Source organism: Aedes aegypti, chromosome 3 (assembly GCF_002204515.2).
Source record: "Aedes aegypti strain LVP_AGWG chromosome 3, AaegL5.0 Primary Assembly, whole genome shotgun sequence".
In the NCBI taxonomy this organism is placed as follows: domain Eukaryota; kingdom Metazoa; phylum Arthropoda; class Insecta; order Diptera; family Culicidae; genus Aedes; species Aedes aegypti.
In genome coordinates, this window is record NC_035109.1 from 390,199,788 (window position 1) to 390,213,345 (window position 13,558).

A 13,558-nucleotide genomic window follows, 5' to 3' on the forward strand; every position below is an offset into this window, starting at 1 on the left:
TCAAGCTACGCTGGAGCCGCATCAGGTTCTCAGAGTCGCTGAACCCGCATAGTTCTGTAGACGTCGCGTAGCTACTCCAAAAAATCGGCCACTCCACAGGGTTACCACCGAAGGAAGGTAACTCCTTGGGAACAACGTGGCGTGCAGCCAACTGTTGAGCATTTGGGCCAGTGTTTAACTGCAAACCCGCATGCAACATTTGCGAATTTGGTACAGAAGATATTGGCGTTTGGTAACTCGAAACACTTACCAAGGGTGGACCCAGAGACTGTTGTTGGAAATTTCCCCCCAATTGTGGAACGTTTGGAATTGTTTGTATTTCAGGGGGAGCAAAGACTTCGTTTTGTGAAACGAGGGGCATTGTAGGATTCATAAAACCAGGAGTGGGATTGTGATTGGCTATATATCCCCTAGGATACGAGTTTGATTCGCCTCTAACTAGATGCGACCTTCCTAACTGTTGCCCTAGCTGCTGCACTGTGTGTGAAAACATTTGTGCTGGTTGAACATAATTTTGATTGATCTGTTCTATAGCTCCTCTCGCATTAATTTCCACATTGGCAGTACTCACCCTAGTTGAACATTGGTTATACTGACCATCCCTATGTTCTTCCGGAATATACCTTGATGGACCACATCCGGTGTAGGGGACCGATCCAGGCATCCAACTGCTTGGAGATGAAAATGCTACTGCCGAAGCTCGTTGATTGATCAAGGACGGAATTCGATGATCGATGTTCGATTGCCCTGTCGCCACTAACTTCCCACCTGGGGCATTCACAGAGATAGCTTTCTCGAGAGGCGTTGATTGAAACGATGGTGGGAGCGGTGCTACGTTGCGTGGAACACCACCAGGCATTCCTGACTGAACGGTCGCTATAGGAGATATGACGTCATCGAAAGGTTGTGAAAACCGGTTGGCCTGAACGGTGTTTATAGGAGAAATTTCGAAGGGCCTGGAATCAGCAGCTGAGCTAACTGCTTCTGAGTTGTAAACCGCTTGTTGACTGATGACCGCTGATGTCGAAGGTAGTTTGGAGCTATTTTTCGCGGTGGCGATGACCGATGTTGGACCCGTTGAAGCGACCGTACCACCAACCTGTGATGTGATTCCAGTGGAAAGAATGTTTCCAGGTTTGGCAATCAGGTTCACCTGGTGGTTGTCTATACAGTGCAGGACCTTATCGTTGCTTGTGGTCGATCGTTTGTCACTCGCTCGACTTGCTCTCGAGCTCCTGGTATCCTCGTCCAGTTTAGCTTGAAGCAGTTTGAACTTCCGATCCAGAAATTCCTTCTCCAACTCCAGCATTTTTTGCTTCAGCTGTTTTTCCTCCTCCAACTGCTGCATTTCCAAGCGAATCCTCGCCTCTCGCGCACTAGCAGTCGTTGATGAAGATCCAACCGATGAAGGTGCTCGGTATGGTGGCCGGCAAAGCGCGCATTGGTAGCTTCGATCTTCAGCTTCTATACTATCACCGACGCCGGCGCATGAAAAATGATACCATCGGCCGCATCCGTCGCACTGTACCATCTTAGGCTCTGCTGTGTTAGGCCGGTTGCATGCAATGCATTGGGCCTCGTTTGACACTGGTGTGGCCATCCTCCGATGTATGCGAGCTGAGGTCGAGATGATTAAGTTACTAAATCTTAAAGTTTGTTGCCACAGGAGCGGACGAATTTTCGGACCTCTTTTAAGTCAAACTCTTACTTTGTTTCGGAGTTAGCTTTAAGCTGAAATAGTTTTAATTCGTTAGGTTTTTTTTGCATGTTTTTACAATTTTAGGTTACCTTACATTTAGTAGTCCTGCATGAGATAATCGTCCGTCTTAAGTGTAACAATCGTGTATTTCAGTTTCTGTTTCTGTGCTATAATTTAATGTTTGTTTAGGATAACCAATTCATCTAGGAAACAATTAATTACTTACATGTTATTTAAATCACTTAGGCTAAGTAGAAACAAATTTTTGGAAGTTTAGGAAATATGGAAATGAATTCAGATTTTATCGTGACTTTGCACCTTTGTATAAATCAATAATGAAATATTAGTTTGCTTCTGAGATTTATCTCTGTCGCTTTGGCAGTTTGACAGTCGCTGTCCTATCAGCATTCGCCGCGGGTGGTACTGAACGGCTGGTACCGAACTCGCTGATAAGGGTTGCCAACATTAACACTATTGTGAAAAACAGTCGACTTCCTATCGAAAGACACGTAAGAATTTCATACGAATTTCTTATGGAATAAAGACATAAGAAGCATCTTCTTCTTCTTCTTTCTGGCGTTACGTCCCCACTGGGACAGAGCCTGCTTCTCAGCTTAGTGTTCTTATGAGCACTTCCACAGTTATTAACTGAGAGCTTACTATGCCAATGACCATTTTTGCATGTGTATATCGTGTGGCAGATACGAAGATACTCTATGTCCTGGGAAGTCGAGAAAATTTCCAACCCGAAAAGATCCTCGACCGGTGGGATTCGAACCCACGACCCTCAGCTTGGTCTTGCTGAATAGCTGCGCGTTTACCGCTACGGCTATCTGGGCCCCCATAAGAAGCATCTTATGAGACTCATAAGAAAAACTTGTGAACTTCCATCGATCATTGCGTTCATAATATAAATGGGTATAATACAAGGGGTGGATCACTTGTTCAATGCACATCAGATGTGCATTGAATTGCATTAAATGCATTTTTTAGACTTCTACATCAACTTAGCCCTGACTAAATCGTATCGTGTTATAGCAACGCGTCATTGTTTGTTGTTAGAGTTACGAGTTTGTTCTACAGGTCAATCTCTATATTTTCTAACTAATCAGAAACGTTCTTTATTTCAGCTTACCAAGCTTGTAAATTAACCAGCAAAGCTAGTAAATATAAGAACGACCTTCATTTGTGGTACATGCACTGCGGACGGGGCGTTGATGGCCTGATAGAAGCAAATAGTTTGTATTCCCGTACGGGAGTCACTAATGGAGCTGGTTGTTGACAACAGAATTTACTGGTGGCGGACTGAATAATCCCCACTCTACTGACGACACCTTAACTTGATCGGGTGGATATAAATTAGATTGAAAACAGCTAAAAAATTATGTATCAAACTTGTTTTATTTGCTTTAATGTTGGTTGTGGGCTTGTATGGAAAGATGAAAATTGATGTTGATTAACTATTTTACCTCCAATGGGATATTTTCATCGAAGCCTTGCCTTGTACCCCCAACAATGATATCCTTTACTGCTGTTTGTAAGCCACGGAACGGAGCTGTTCCAAAACTCCTTTTTGAATAAAGTATCCCAGACTCTGATCGTGTAAAAATTATCTCAAATGTCCATGTTGCCTATGAACTGCTCTTAGGGCATATATTAATTCCACTCCATCCATTGTTGGATAGCATTTAAAGCAGCTTCGAAAAAACAAAACAACTGTTCCTGGATATTCATCTTCCTAGGTAGGTATAATCTGCACATTAGAGTGGTTAAAAAAATCGTTTTTGCTCCACACCGCTCATTTGATTCTAGATCAAATTCTGAGTGTCCTCCCAAAATTTGAGCTCATTCGGATGAAAACTGAGACTGCACAAGCCCTTTAAAGTTTATATGGGAATTACTATGGGAAAAGCAAGCAATTCATTCAATCGGTCATAGCGTTTGCCCATGTGCTCTTGAGGATTAGTGCTACGTTGATACTGTGAGATACATTCATCAGCTACAACTTTGCCGAAGACCGTTTTCAAATCGGACGTCTCAGTAATTAGTTATTGATTTATATCCAGTTTCAAATTCTTCAACAGTGCTCATTTCACTTCTGAATAGGCAACATTGCTGCATCTGGCGCGAAAGATAGCTCGCTCAAATTATGGCTACTATGTTTTACTGCATATATCCAGTGATGCCTGCAGAATTGCCCAATTATTATAGCCAAAGTTTTACAACTCATACCAAAATCAATAACTAATTACTGGGGCGTCCAATTTAAAAATGGTCTTCGGCAAAGTTGTAGCTGATGAATGTATCTCACAGTATCAATGTAGCACTAATCCTCAAGAGCACATGGGCAAACGCTATGATCGATTGAATGAATTGCTTGCTTTTCCCATAGTAATTCCCATATAAACTTTAAAGGGCTTGTGCAGTCTCAGTTTTCATCCGAATGAGCTCAAATTTTGGGAGGACACTCAGAATTTGATCTAGAATCGAAAGAGTGGTGTGGAGCAAAAACGATTTTTTGAACCACTCTACTGCACATACTTTATTTTTAATAATACCCTTCGGAACAACTTATGCGGATTATGTCAGATAAGGAAACGGATATTTTGATTTTTTTTAACTTAGAAACGACGCCACCATCGCCTTTAGATACCGGGAATGCTTCTACGTTGAGCTTTTCTACATGCCACCTTTTTGATGAGACAGAATCCATGCTCCAACCCGTGGCACGTCCAGTCTGTCGGTTTCCGAAGCTATAACATATAAAATATTATTATCCGAAAGAACGCTAATTATATTTGTGATATTCTCAGGAACTGAAACATATGAGATCACAATGATATGGTGGAGCAGTGCATGATACTGCCATTCTTCATCTCCAATAATTTGCCAGCTTTATTGTTCACGAAGAAATTTACAACCTTTTGCTCGTTACGTTTTGGAAAAGGAAGATACTTCTGTGAAATTGGTCGAGAAAAATTTCAAACTGACACTTTGAAAACGACAACAGAGAATAGTTCGAGCAAGCCATGAATTATTGCGCATTTTCAGAAATGTGCATTTAAGGTGAAGATGAATCGGAGCCAAACCCCACAAATCTGGGGTTTCAATTTCAAGAGCACAAATCTGGAGAACCGAACACCTGCTTGAGCTGAAAACTTAATCGATTGGTCACGACCAGCGAGTGACCAATCGATTAAGTTTTCAGCTTAAACGGATGTTTGGTTGTCCAGATCCGTGCTCTTGAAAATTTGAGGTTTGGCTTCGATTCATCTTCACCTTAAATGCATTTAATTTTGTTGTTGCATCAGATGCATCAGAAGTGATCCACCCCTTGGTATAATATCATAAGATACTCTTATGAAGGATCATAGATATCAATAGGCCTTTTCACAAGACGTTTCAAATCAGCTGATTCGGAAGCTGTTTGATAGTTCTTGTTCGGAAATGACAGGCTAGTGTATGCACCGCTCTTAGGCAGATGTAAACAAATGCATATACGGAGCTGTCACATGAAAAGGCCTATTATGGAATTCTTTTCGACCATTATGCATTTAAAAAATCGCTCTTTGAATTTAGGAAAATAAAGATATTCATAAGATCTCTAATGATAACGACAAGAATTTCTTGTGAATATCGGACGTTCTGTATTTCATAAGACTCTTATGAAAGAGAGAAAACCAGTCGAGAAATCAATTCACAAGCGTTCTCTTATGAAATTCGTACGCAATTTCTGGCTCAGTGCATGAGTTCACTATCTGACGTTTGAGCGGTGCCGTGTTATTTACGTGACCATGGCAACGAGTGAATTCGGCACCACTTAAACGTCAAATTAGTGAACTCGTGTATCGGTCCATACCTTCATGAATATTCATCGAAAAACGTGTGACGAATGATGTCACAGTGCAGGTAAAATCAAGAACAAACACAAAATTCGCGCGACCAAAACGTCACTGGACTATGATGATCTTGCTCGAGCGATAAAGGCTATTTCAAAGCATCGCTGGAGCACTAAACTGCAAAGCGCTGGCCAGTCCAGCGACGCGATTGTTGAGCGACATCGTTGCGATTACTCGGATGCACAATATATTTATTGACAGAGAAAAATGAAGCTTTGTATCGAGGCACCTTCATCATCATTTTCCGTATCGTTTCGTAAAGCAGCGTAAAGGTAATGACATCGCATCCTTTTGTGTTCAGTAGATCACATTCATATGTGTTCGCACCACCCAACATCGAACAACCATCACCCAACTGAAGGTGTCGGTTTGGTAGCGTGTAGTAGGTAGGCGAATTAAAGTAAGCAAACTGTCGGGTGTTGAATTCGTCCCGGCGCAAAATGTAAATATTGGGGAGGAAGATTATTTTGTAAATAGAAGAAAAGTTACTGTGCTGTAGCCATTGCGAATTGGTGGAAGTAAATTTGAGCGCGCAGATAAATTAGTAGATTTGAATTGAATTGTGCGAATTGAAATTGGAACGGTGGAAAAAGGAGAAATAGCGGTTCGGAATTTGTTTTTGAGATTTCGGATAAAGCTGTAAGTAGTAGAACAGTATTGTAAACCGGATTATATTTATTTATGATGATCCACAGATTGGTGAGAAAGCCCGGTGCAACGAAACCTGTAAAGAAAAGGATAATTAAACGCAAACTATAAAATGTAAGTTGAAAATTATTATGAAGTATTATTAAGAAAATTAATTGAATATATTTAGTTTCAAGCTACTACTGCAATAACAACAGTGCTTTGAGAATTTTATTTCGAGAACTGGTCCGAACGAACATTCTTGAAAATTTTATAATGTCGAGACCAAGTCAGGATCCTGAAAGGACAGGTTTCAACTGCGCGGGTTGCCATCGTCCGGATGATGACGAGAGTGAGATGGTGTTTTGTGACCACTGTCAACGGTGGTACCATTTCGGATGTGCTGGTGTGTCGGCCGATGTGAGGGACGTTTCGTGGTCGTGCGAAGAGTGTCTGCGCCTGTTGGCGGACAAAGAGGGGCCACCCGGCCTAGAAGAGGAGTTGAAAAAACTCGAACAAGAGATGGAGAAGGAAAGGCAGGCCATTGAATTGGAGAAAATCCTTCACAAGAAGAGGCTGGAGCATCAGAAAAAGCTATTTCTGCTGCGTCAGCAGGCGGAAAAGGAGAAGCGAGATATGGAGTTGGCGTACGAGCAGGAGCAAATGGAACTGCAGGTGGCAGAAGAAGAAGCCCACCGGAAGAAGCGCGATGAGATGCTGAGGCAGATGCAAGCGAAGCTGGAGAATGTGAAGGTTGATTTGGCAAGGAAAGAGGTAGCAGAACGGGAAAGAGGAGCATTCGGAGCCGTAAATGGAGAAAGCCGGGAAGAATGGAAGTCCAAGCAAGCGAAGTCGGGGATGGAAAAGCCGGATGAAGATGAGCCCGAGAAACGAAAGTCGAGCAAATCAAACCGGAAAACAGCTGAACCGATGAAAGCAGACCGTGAAGATTACCGTGGAGCCTTCAGTAAGTTTTCCACACCGAAAGCGTCCGGAGTTGCACCGCCTGTACTACAGGATTTGACCTCGCTACCTGCTGTAAGCGACAAGCGAACTCCGCTAGGGCATCCAGCGTTGCAGAAGAAGAAGAAAAAGCAGTTCGTCGAAGTCGAAGAAGAGGCTCAAGGATTGTATCCAGCCAACGAAACATCCGAGGAAGAGGAGTCCGAAGATTCGGATTCAGAGGAAGAGAGCTCGTCGCAGGAGGAAGACTTCGGAATGCGTCCCGAAATCGTTATGCGTGGACCAACGAAGGCCCAACTATCCGCTCGGCAGTTCCTGTCGAAGAAGCTTCCTACATTCACGGGGCGGCTCGAAGAATGGCCGATGTTCATCAGTGCCTACGAGACGTCTACTAAAGCGTGTGGATTTTCCAATGTCGAGAATCTCGCACGACTTCAAGAGTGCTTGAAGGGTCAAGCGCTGGATGCGGTGAGAAGCAGGTTGCTACTTCCCAGTGCAGTGCCGCAAATCATCAAAACCCTGCGGATGCTGTACGGAAGGCCTGAGCAGCTGCTGAATATGCTGCTTTCGAACGTGCGAAAGGCTCCGTCGCCAAAAGGGGATAAATTGGCGACGTTCATTCAGTTCGGTGTCGTCGTTCAGCAGCTTACCGATCATTTGGAGGCAACGGGACTGACAGCGCATCTCATCAACCCGATGCTCATCCAGGAGTTGACGGAAAAACTGCCTGCCAGCACGCAGCTGGAATGGGTGCGGTACCGGAGGAAAGCCCAAGTCGTTACGCTCCGGACATTGTCCAACTTTCTCTCGCGAATCGTTAAGGATGCCAGCGAGATCACTCCGTACAGCGAGTCGGCACCAGTTGCATCGGATCAAGCGTTCCGGAAGAAGAAGGGAAGGAATGAGCAAGCCGGATTTCTGCACACGCACAACGTTGAAGACAGCGGAGCAGTCCACCAAGTTCCGCAAAGGGAGAAGAAGCCATGCAGGATTTGCGGCCGCTGCGATCATCGGATTCGGAACTGCGACACTTTCAAGAGGTTGCGTCTGTCGGAAAGATGGGAAGCGGTACGGAAGTGGAAGCTTTGCTATCTGTGCCTCAACGAACACGGGAGCGCACGATGCAAACTGAACTTCCGGTGCAACGTGAACCAGTGCAACGAACGCCACAATCCGCTGCTGCACTTCGACCAAACGGTTAGCACGAATTGCAACGTGCATCTGCATCGCCAGTCGGTGATTTTCCGGATGATACCGATCACTGTCTACAACGGGAAGCTGGCCGTAGACACCATTGCTTTCCTTGACGAAGGGTCGTCATACACGTTGCTGGAGAAGTCGTTGGCCATCGCGTTGCAAGCCAGAGGTGTGACGCAGCCACTCCGAGTTACTTGGACAGCTGGCGTGTCCCGAGTGGAGAAGGATTCGCAAAAGGTAGAGATCTTCGTTTCAGCCCGAGGATCGACGCAGCGTTTCCGCATCAAAGCCGCCCATACGGTGGAAAGTTTGAAGCTACCGCAGCAAACGGTCGCTATGTCGGAAGTCGTCAACGGCCATCCCCACCTGCGAGGTCTGCCGGTGGCCGAATTCCATCGAGGAGTCCCGCAAATCTTGATAGGACTGAAGGACATCCATCTGTATGCGCCTCTTGAATCCAGGATTGGTAAACCGGATGAACCAATCGCCGTCCGATCCAAGCTTGGTTGGACGATCTACGGTCCTACGTGTGCAAGCCGAGCCGAGTCTGGAATTGTCGGCCATCACAACTGCGAAACGGTTTCGAACCAGGAGTTGCACGACATGCTACGAAGCCACTACACCCTGGAGGAGTCGGTGATTTCCGTGGCGATGCTGCCGGAATCCGAAGAAGATAAGCGAGCGAAGGCGATTCTCAGCAATGCGACTGTGCGAATTGGTGACCGCTTCGAGACGGGGCTATTGTGGAAGGAGGACGAAGTACGGTTCCCCGACAGCTACCCGATGGTGATGAAGCGTTTCCGTTGTCTGGAAAGGCGGCTAGCGAAAGACGATCAGCTGTGCAAGAAGGTAAGCGAGTTGATTAACGACTATGCGATGAAGGGCTACATTCACGTAGCAACAGAAGGGGAGTTAAGACAATTCGAGCCAGAAGAGGTGTGGTATTTGCCGATCAGCGTGGTGGTGCATCCAAAGAAACCGGGGAAAGTGCGTCTGGTGTGGGACGCGGCGGCGGCGGTCAACGGTGTGTCGCTGAACTCGAAGTTGTTGAAGGGGCCGGACATGTTGACACCGCTTCCCAATGTTCTAGCGAAATTCCGTGAGCGAGTAGTAGGTTTCGGAGGCGACATCAGGGAGATGTATCTGCAAGTGCGAGTGCGCGCAGCAGACAAGCGAGCGCGGTTCGTTTTCCGCAACAGCGCGTCGGAAGAGATGAAGATCTACATAATCGATGTGACGATGTTTGGCGCGACGAGTTCTCCTTGCACGGCGCAGTTCGTCAAGAACCGTAACGCAGAGGAATACGCCGGACAGTTTCCGGAAGCGGCTAGAGCGATAGTCGAGAATCATTACGTGGACGATTATTTCGACAGCACGGACACCGTCGAAGAAGCAGTGAAGAGAGCCCAAGAAGTGAAATTCGTCCATTCCAAGGGCGGGTTCGAGATTCGAAACTGGGTGTCGAATTCGGAAGAGTTTCTCCATGGCATCGGGGAGCGCACACCCGACCAGAGCTTGCAGATCCTGCAGGATAAAGAGTCCAATCTGGAGCGTGTGCTAGGAATAGTGTGGAATCCAGTTAGCGACGAGTTCACCTTTCTGGCGAAGCTTCGAGAAGATCTGGTGCCGTTTTTCTCTGGCGATCGTCGGCCGACTAAGAGGGTGGTGATGAGCAGCGTCATGAGTTTGTTCGATCCGCTAGGAATGCTGGCAACATTCGTGATTCACGGGAAAATGCTGATTCAGGATCTGTGGCGAAGCGGCAGCGACTGGGATCAACCGATCGACGACGAAAGCTGCGAGAAGTGGGATCGGTGGATAGCTCGTCTCCCGGAGATTGAACATGTGAAGATTCCCCGCTACTATTTTCATGGGTCGAGGTCCGTGGATTATGATACGCTTCAACTTCACGTGCTTGTCGACGCCAGCCAAGACGCATATGGTGCAGCGGCATATTTCCGGGTGCTCACAAGTGATGGGCCGGCTTGTTTTTTGGTGATGGCGAGGTCGAAGGTTGCTCCGTTGAAAATGATGTCCATTCCGAGGCTAGAGCTGCAAGCGGCGGTGATCGGAGCGAGATTATTGCAGACGGTCGTCGAGGCGCACTCGCTAGACATCAAAGAACGGTTCATTTGGTCGGATTCAAGAACCGTAGTCTCCTGGATCCATTCAGAGCAGCGGCGGTACAAGCCTTTTGTGGCGTTCCGGATCGGCGAGATTTTGAGCCTCACGAAGCACAGCGAGTGGCGTTGGATATCGACGAGAAGCAACATCGCGGACGATCTGACGAAATGGAAGAGTGGAAGTAGCCTGGACTCGAATGGACCGTGGTTTCGAGGTCCAAGTTTTCTTTACCAGCCGGAAGAACGGTGGACAAATCAAGAAGCGGTAGAAGCGAATACTCCTGAAGAGGTACGGGCGTGTCATCTGCTTCACGACATTTCGATAGTAGAGCCAATGGTCGATGTGTCGCGCATTTCCCGTTGGAAGGTGTTGGTCAGGGCGGTTGCATGCGTCTACCGGTTCATATCCAACTGCGACCGGAAGAGCAAGGGTCTGGCGATCGAAGCGGTTCCGGCAACACCTAGAGTGCGCAGTTTGGTGAAAAGAACCATACCAGCGGTGGCAGTTCCACTAAAGCGAGAAGAGCATCAGCGAGCGGAAGCCTATCTTTGGCGGTCGGCACAGGTCGATTCTTACGAGGAAGAAGTGAAGACAATGGTGAAGAACCGTGAAGTACCACGCAGCGAGTGGCAACCGATCGAGAAGTGCAGCAGTCTGTACAGCGACAGCCCGTTTTTAGACGATGATGGTGTACTGAGGATGGAAGGCAGAGCGGCACAGGGTTCGTTCCTCCCTTTCGAACTCCGGTTTCCGGTTATTCTACCGAAAAAGCATCCCATTACCCGGAAGTTGCTGGAATATTACCATCAGCAAGCGGCGCACGCGAATTCGGAGACTGTGGTCAACGAGGTCCGACAGCGTTTTCGGATTCCGAATCTCCGAGCGGAATTAAAGGCGGTGGTGAAGGCTTGCTTGTGGTGTAGGACAAGGAAATGCGCTCCGAAGGTTCCTCGGATGGCACCTCTCCCACTAGCGCGAATTACTCCTGGGTGGAGGCCATTTAGCTTCACCGGCGTGGACTATTGCGGTCCGATCATGGTCACGGTTGGGCGTAGATCCGAAAAGCGTTGGATCTGCCTATTCACGTGCCTCACAACGAGAGCGATTCACCTGGAAGTGGCACACAGCTTGACGACGCAGGCGTGTCTGATGGCAATTCGACGTTTTGTGTGTCGCAGAGGCAAACCGGTCGAATTCTATTCCGACAACGGGACAAATTTCCAAGGAGCGAGCAAGGAGCTAATTCAGAAAATAGATGGAGAATGCGAAGAAGCGATGACGGATGCTCGGACTCGGTGGAACTTCAATCCACCAAGCGCGCCCCACATGGGAGGCGTCTGGGAGCGGTTAGTCCGATCCGTGAAAGCGGCACTGGCGGTGTTGAACGATGGCAGAAGGTTGACGGATGAGGTCCTGCTGACTACACTGGCCGAAGCAGAGGACCTTGTGAATTCACGGCCGTTGACGTACGCAGGATTGGGACCCGAGGCAGGTGAAGCGTTAACACCAAATCACTTCGTGAAAGGTGTAGACCTGGCTGTAGATCAGGTTTCGAAGACAGCGAATGCGGAGGCTTTGCGAGACCTCTACAAGCGGTCACAGGTGTTGGCTGATCGGATGTGGGACCGTTGGATAGCGGAATACGTGCCGGCGATCAACAACCGCACGAGATGGCATGCAGAGACCCAGCCAATCAGGCTGGGGGATCTGGTGTACATAGCCGAAGAAGGAGTGAGGAAGTGTTGGACACGTGGAGTTGTTAGGGAGGTGTATCCTGGCGCTGATGGCCGAGTGAGGCAAGCGTTGGTGAAGACGGCGAAAGGAGTGTTCCGGCGTCCGGTGGCAAAGCTGGCGGTGCTGGAAATTCAGGAGCGTAACTCTGGTGTTGGAGTAGCCCCCCCAGAATTACGGGGAGGGGGTATGTTCGCACCACCCAACATCGAACAACCATCACCCAACTGAAGGTGTCGGTTTGGTAGCGTGTAGTAGGTAGGCGAATTAAAGTAAGCAAACTGTCGGGTGTTGAATTCGTCCCGGCGCAAAATGTAAATATTGGGGAGGAAGATTATTTTGTAAATAGAAGAAAAGTTACTGTGCTGTAGCCATTGCGAATTGGTGGAAGTAAATTTGAGCGCGCAGATAAATTAGTAGATTTGAATTGAATTGTGCGAATTGAAATTGGAACGGTGGAAAAAGGAGAAATAGCGGTTCGGAATTTGTTTTTGAGATTTCGGATAAAGCTGTAAGTAGTAGAACAGTATTGTAAACCGGATTATATTTATTTATGATGATCCACAGATTGGTGAGAAAGCCCGGTGCAACGAAACCTGTAAAGAAAAGGATAATTAAACGCAAACTATAAAATGTAAGTTGAAAATTATTATGAAGTATTATTAAGAAAATTAATTGAATATATTTAGTTTCAAGCTACTACTGCAATAACAACAGTGCTTTGAGAATTTTATTTCGAGAACTGGTCCGAACGAACAATATGATAGAGCTACATTCATTTACTCGTCCAAATTGATTCAAAACATGAGAAAAACAATTCATTTTCCTTATAATTTTAACTCCCATTCACCTAAATTGGCCAGGGCACTCCTAATTTGGCCACTCTCATGAGAAATCAATGCAATTGGCCATTTTAGGAACCGAATTTAAATCTCTGGCCGAAACTGGTTTCGTTGGCCTATATTGACCAATGCACTATGGGCCAGGGACGCAATCTGGCGGGACAAAATTAATAACTCGGTAACGAAGCGTTTCCGGTATTTGGTGTCTTGGGCAAAATTTTTTGTAACAACGAGGACCATCTACTGACATAAACGGATAGTTCGTAAATCGTCCGCATAGGTGGCGCCACAATCTAACTTTTTACTGTGACTTTCTAGAGACTTGGCATGTTCGGCAAAGTTGTTTATTTTGATAAAATAAACAACTCTCTCGAAGACGTCAAAATTCCACAGCCTACTCTTTTCGAGTTATTGGCAAAATTGGAGAAAATTAGTGTAAAACAATTTTTTTCACCGAATTTGACATTTTTCCTAAG